The sequence below is a fragment of the Taudactylus pleione genome, unplaced genomic scaffold (genome assembly GCF_031769625.1).
Source record: "Taudactylus pleione unplaced genomic scaffold, aTauple2 ptg000610l, whole genome shotgun sequence".
NCBI classification, from domain to species: Eukaryota; Metazoa; Chordata; class Amphibia; order Anura; family Myobatrachidae; genus Taudactylus; species Taudactylus pleione.
In genome coordinates, this window is record NW_028285012.1 from 1,975,381 (window position 1) to 1,982,172 (window position 6,792).

Here is a 6,792-nt window from a genome sequence, read left to right on the forward strand (position 1 = left end):
GTAATATGCCGGGTGGTGGCATCCCATCTGCCGGCAATATAGCTACATCCCCTCAGGGGCACATACTTGGGCAAACTTTTACACTTGTATCCTCTACCATCCAGTTTCCCCACACTCACTGCTGTCAGTGGCTGAGATGTGTGCCACAAGCTGGCATTCCAGCTGATGCCCTGCAAAACTGATGTGACATTTAGTTCCACAACAGCTGTGTGTGGGTGGGAGTTCTAAATTGGACTGATGATATAGAACATCCCCTGATAAAGTGGGCTCTGCTTTTCATTGTGGCATAATATACATTATGCCACAATGTAGTGCCGCCACAATACACATTAAGCCACAATGTAGTGCCCCCACAATACACATTGTGGGGGCACGACTATTTGGCATACTGTGTATTGGGGATATTATAATCTGCCATAATGTGTATTATGGGGGTACCACGATGTAGCATACTGTGCACTACAATCTGGTATAATGTGTGGGGGCACCAGGATGTGGCATACTGTGTATTGGGGATATTACAATCTGGCATAATGTGTATTGTGGGGGGAACTACAATGTGGCATAGGGCCTGATTCTGAGTGGGATGCAGGGCCGCCAAGAGCCAAGGCGGGCCCCGGTAATAGGGGGCATGGCCTAATCTCAGGAGGTGTGGCCATGCACCCTTGCCGAAAAAAAAATAAAGAAATAAGATTTGCAGCGCCGCGAAGCGGAGCTGCGCGCCGGGAGGGGGGCGCTCTGAGCCCCCTCAGCCTGGCGCAAAGCCAGGGGGGGCGCGATCAATGTGATCGCTCCCCCGCACAGGCATAGGAGACTGCTGTGGCTGCTGCTCAGCAGCCACGAGCAGTCTCCAACTGCAGCTCAGCACACGCTGTGTGCTGGGCTGCTGTGAGGGAGGGGGGGTGGCGTCGGACCCGGGCCACTCAGGAAGCCCGGGCCCGGGTAATCTGTACCCGCTCCCCCCCTCTCGGCGCCCCTGAGCGCATGCAGCAGCGTCTATTGATGGTCACCCACCTGCGACTTTATGCAAATGCATTTATGCACTCCTTCCCTTGTGTACATACATGCGGCCTAATGCACTTTCAGCACCCGTACACGCTGTAATACAGAGTGGTGTATCCTTATGCGCCACCAACAGTCACACCAGCCCTATGGCAAGTGCAGTTTCTCCATCTGCCCTTGACCTCTTATTCCTGGGGCTGTGCATCTGCGTAGGCAGCCGCTTTCACTGACACTCCCCTAACACGCCCATTATACAAACCGTATTTGGTGGCGGCAGGACGGCTGTTTGTGCATAGGTTTGGTGCTTCTGTTTCTTCTTTGGAATGTGATATAAATAGAAATTGAATCACTGATATCTTACCTCCCATCCAGGGCCATCCAATCTTCCCCCTAACTGTCCTCTGCCCTTCAACTGTGATGCATGCAGTGTGTGTATATAATTTATTGCTCCTCTTGTGTCCTAAACTACACTGCAAGTATCTTTGATAACCACTTTGGAATATTTGTATGAAATTATGTGCACTGATTAAATAAAGCCTCTGTGCACTGTGCTCTACAAGATCATTTGTTACACTATTGTTTCGTTATTTCTCTCAAATGTTTTACATTATGATGGGGCCGCCCTGAAACTGAGAGATAGGACTTTATACATTTTACACGTTACGGAACTCACATACTGTTTTTTTTGGTTTTTTTTTGTCAGTGTGATTGCAGTATGTGTATATATAGATAGAGGGGTATGTGTGTGTGTGTGTGTGTGTGTGTGTGTATATATATATATATATATATATATATATAATGAGAATTAAGAAAAGGCCATTCTAGGTAAACACTTGAAAATACTACTATTGAAGTGTAAAACATTCACATATAAAAACCTAGTAGTTTTTGTGGACAAACAGCTGTTGACACCCTTATAAAAACATAATACAATTTATTACAATAAAAATCATTTTTTACAGTGCCAATACAATTTTAGACGGTGCTGATTAAGGCCCTCATTCAGAGCCGTACGCTCTGAGCAGAGCGCACGCTCTGAATGAGGGCCGCCCTCCATAATTCTGGAGCGTCCTCCTGGATGCTCGTATAGCTGTGGGTCACCACCCACAGCCTATACGAGCGTGCAGTTTGATGGCCGCGATGGTCTTGACCATCGCGACCATCGCCACTGCGAGCCGGAGCCTGCGGTTGAGTTTTTCAACCGCAAGGCCCGGAGTGATTTTGGCTCTATCAGAGCCAAAATCACTCCCACTGACATCACTAGTGATGTCAGTGGGCCGGCTTCTGACGGTAGGTGTTCCCTTGGGAATGCCCCCATCAGGGAGGCACGCCCCCGTCATGCCCACCACCAAAGGGGGCGTGCTGTCAATCAACATCGACAGCACGCCCCCTTTGATCAGACACAACGAGCGAAGGAAAGTCCTTCGCTCGTCGCGTCTGGCGCATGCGCACGACGCAGCTCCCGCCATTGTGCGCATGCGCAGTGCACAACATCGACCCACTTGCGAGCAGACAGCCGCTTGCGAGTGGGTCTGAATCAGGCCCTAGGTTCCACATTTGAACCTAATCCATGGATGATTCACCCTTAGGTTTAAAGCATGTATTTGTAGTGGTGTTGTCACCGAATTAGGATAAAAAACATTTAGTCTACGAGTTTCGTCTCCTTGGCGACTTCTTCAGGGGTTAATCTCTGTGCCTTCACATAAAGGAATACATATTGTAAGTTCCAGTTGATTTCAAATATACTGGAACGATGGATATTCTTAGGTAACACTTGGTTCTCAGTAAAAGAAGGCAAATTTTGCACCTCAGATATTTAAAAAAAGTCAAAATTCTGTATATACTGTATATGATCAGTACTGGGTAGTTACTGTAGTTACTGGGTAGTGGGAGCTCCCACTTTGAATCCATAAGGAAAGAAGGGGTGAATGTGCTGCTCTGTTTACCTAGGTGGGATTCAACTACCCAGTACTGATCATATACAGTATATACAGAATTTTGACTTTTTTTTTTTTTTTTTTAATATCTGAGGTGCAAAATTTGCCATCTTTTACTGAGAACCAAGTGTTAACTAAGAATATCCATTGTTCCAGTATATTTGAAACCAACTGGAACTTACAATATGTATTCCTTTATGTGAAGGCACAGAGATTAACCCCTGAAGAAGTCTCTAAGGGGATTAAACGCATAGGGTAACTGTATTTTTGATCCTATTTCGGTGACTACATCACTATGAATACATGCTTTAAACCTAAGGGTGAATCATCCATGTTCAAATGTGGAACCTAATCGACACCGTTGATTGGTACTGTAAACTTTTTTTTTTTTAAATAAATTGTATTAAGTTTTTGTAAGGGTGTCAACAGCTTTTTGTCCACAAAAACTACTAGGTTTTTATATGTGAATGTTTTTATACTTCAATAGTAGTATTTTGAAGTGTTTACCCATAACAGCCTTTTCTTAATTCTCCAGTAAAAACTGTAAAAGTTACTTAAGCGCTCTCTAACAGACCTTTTTCTGTCTCTATTATCCAGTCCCACTAACAGGGGACTCTGAGTAGCTTAGTTCTCTGTATAGGCACAGGATAAGGGTGGTGTGTATGTATCAGTTTTTTTCAGTGCACAATATTTTAACAGGTGGTGCATACTTAATTTAAGCCAAGAGGGGAAAGAGATTGAGGTGGTAGACAGTAACTGTGCCCTCCATGGTGCTAGCCACACCTCCTGTGGACACCACATCCCCACAGCAATGGTCACCCCCGCTCCCCATATCAGTAGTCACACCCCCGCCGTGCTGGTCACATTCTGCGGCAACACAAACAGGCCCATCAGAAAGATCAGCTCCAGGCCCATGTGGACCTTAATCTGGCACTGCCTACAATGTACAAATCTCTATAGGGATTCCATCAGAGCAAGAACAGTTGTTTTCAGGTAAGTGTTTTACGCCCACTGTGCTACAAAGAAAACACTATGTGCACTATAATACTACAAATATTTATTGGGATTTAATGATTTATTTAGAATGTTAAGGCAACCCATCTATTATGTTCCATAAAGGGGGCCCCAGTGGAGCTTTGAACCTATATTCCCTATCGCATGTACACATACAAATGCTTTTTGGTACTTTTTTTTTTGTCAGCAGCCAATTAACCTAATCGGTATGTTTTTGGAGTTTGGGAGGAAACCCATGCAACCAAGGGGAGAATATACAAACACTCCACAGATATTGCCATGACTGGAATCAAAGCCATGACCTCAGTACTAAGAGGCAAAGGAGCACCATGCTGCTCAAGTGACAAACCAAGGAAGTTCCTATGTTAGTGGTTCCCAAATTCTGTCCTCAAGGCACCCTAATGGTCCAGGTTTTAAGGAAATCCATTATTGACCACAAGTGAATTAATTCGTACCTTGGTCATTTTGATTTAATCATCTGTTCTCGCTCATGGATATCCCTAAAACCTGGACTATTAGGGTGAGGACCCTGTTTGGGAACCACTGTCCTATGTCATAGTTATCTACTCTCTTGGATCCTCCAGGAGACTCCTGAATTTTCCTAGTGAATTGGGCAGGATGGGGAGAATAATCACTACATGCTCTATACATTTATCACTTCGCCTCCTCAAGTGTCTTCTCAATTTTCTCCTCTAGTTCGGTTTCCTGATACAATGGCCAGAATCTCAATGAAGAAGCTAATGTATATAGCTGTCATATTGACTGGCACCTTTCTACTGGGATTTTTATTTAACAACCCTTTGAACATTCTGTTGGATCACTGGAGTCCTCCATATACCTGCTGTGATAGTAGACTAACCACTGATACTATTACACCACTGGGAGACAACCGGACATTTATCATAGCTGCATATTTCGACAATCGAATTCACAATAAAAGCGCAGTTCGTGTCCTCAGCATTATTCATCATAAAGAGGTAAAGGAGCTATATTGCTGGTTTTGTTGCACCATAAACAAATCTGTGAAGGTTTCCAAGGCTCAGATAGACATACACCGTGATCGGTTCGACTTTCCCTATGGCACAACGGACCTGCTCTGTATGGAACCACCAGACTGCCAAGCCAAGTACCTATATGTCCATATGTCTCCTTCAGGAAACATGACACAATTACCCCTGTTCCAAATACAAAATCAGGACAAGAAACCATTTTCCGCCAACTTCACTGTCTGCGTTTCCGCCATGTATGGGGACTACAGTAACGTCTTACAGTTCTTGCAAGCCATAGAGATGTACCGGATATTGGGGGCCGAAAGGGTCATGATCTACCTTAATAATTGCAGCACACAGCTGGAAAAAGTTATTTAGTACTACATTGCAGAAGGTATTGTAGAGGTGATACCATGGCCAATCCAGCGATACCTGAGAACTGATCGAGCATGGCACTATTCAAATTCTACAAATGCCAAAGATATTGGGTATTATGGTCAATTGGCAACACTGAACGACTGCATCTATCGGAACATGTACAGGAGTAAATTTGTGCTGCTTAATGATCTTGATGAAATAATTCTGCCGGTTACACACCAGACATGGAACAGCCTGATGGAAAGTCTTCAGCAACAGAACCCAGGAGTTGGCGTTTTTTTGTTTGAAAATCACATTTTCCCTCGAACCATCGCTATTGATGGAAACTTCTCCAACATTTCATCTTGGCAGAGTTTGCCAGGATTCAATATACTGCAGCATGTTCACCGTGAGCCAATCAGTCCGGGCTATTCCAGGGGCCGGAAAATGATTGTGGATCCTAGGAAGGTAATTCAAACATCTGTACACTATGTTCTAAAATTTATTGGATATTCTAAAGATGTCTCTAATGACACAGCCCTGCTTCACCACTGCAGATCCCCTTTTCCGAAGAATTTACCGAACACATCTTTAATTGAAGAGAAAACTATTTGGAGATATAATGCTTCCTTCATTAGAAATGTTAACAAGGTCCTAAGTCAAATACATTTATAGTCATAATAACCAAAGAAAATGGTCGTCAAGGTCAGATTACTCTTCCCTGATCTACAGATTTTTACCTTTTTCTATCAATGATTATATTCTTTGGTTTTCTATGAGGGCAGAAACAGAGTTCTAAATTTGGGCAGTAATCCTCAGATTGAGGAAAGCTCCAAGGGTGGGTATTAGTGATGGACATACCCTTTTCATCTATGTACAGATGTGTCCACATTCACCATTGCTCATATATTTGGCTCACCATAGTTTAGCTCCTTTTCCTTTAAATATGCGTCTTAGTGGCATCACTGATGCAAAAAACAGTGCAATTCAAGGGTACACTCACTACTGGGGCTGGTATTACTTGTAGTTCTCCTGACACATATCGTTTTGCTTAATCTGTAACTTTACACACATTTCATACCAAGTCCGTTACAACAAAAGTACTAATCTTGTGTCCCTGGTATACTGTGAGCGACTTTGTATGCAGGCATGATGTAAATAAGCACACATTGCTTTCCATGGCGGAGCACCTAAGCACCATATGGCGTGAAAATACTAGGTGAATGAGGTCACAACTATTCCTTATTTTGAAAGGTGTAAGTCAAAAGTCCCAACAAACAGAATAACAGTGCAAACAAGAAAACCAATGGAAAGTAATGGGAGGACGGGACTGTAAAGTCTTGCGGACAATTTGTTTTGTGACAAAATTGTTTTCAAAATGCATTACTGCTTGTTTATGAGAATCTATGGGTGACATAATATAAATATCATACAGTATATTAATAAAAACATGGAATCTGTACTTTTTCTCTTTTTGTGATCCAATTCTGTTG

At 43.4% G+C, this 6,792-nt stretch overlaps 1 pseudogene; it reads left to right on the forward strand.

The window, feature by feature from the left end:
- The first annotated feature begins 4,651 nt into the window (after positions 1-4,651).
- Positions 4,652-5,974, forward strand: LOC148480555 (beta-1,4-galactosyltransferase galt-1-like; annotated as a pseudogene).
- The last annotated feature ends 818 nt before the right edge of the window (positions 5,975-6,792 follow it).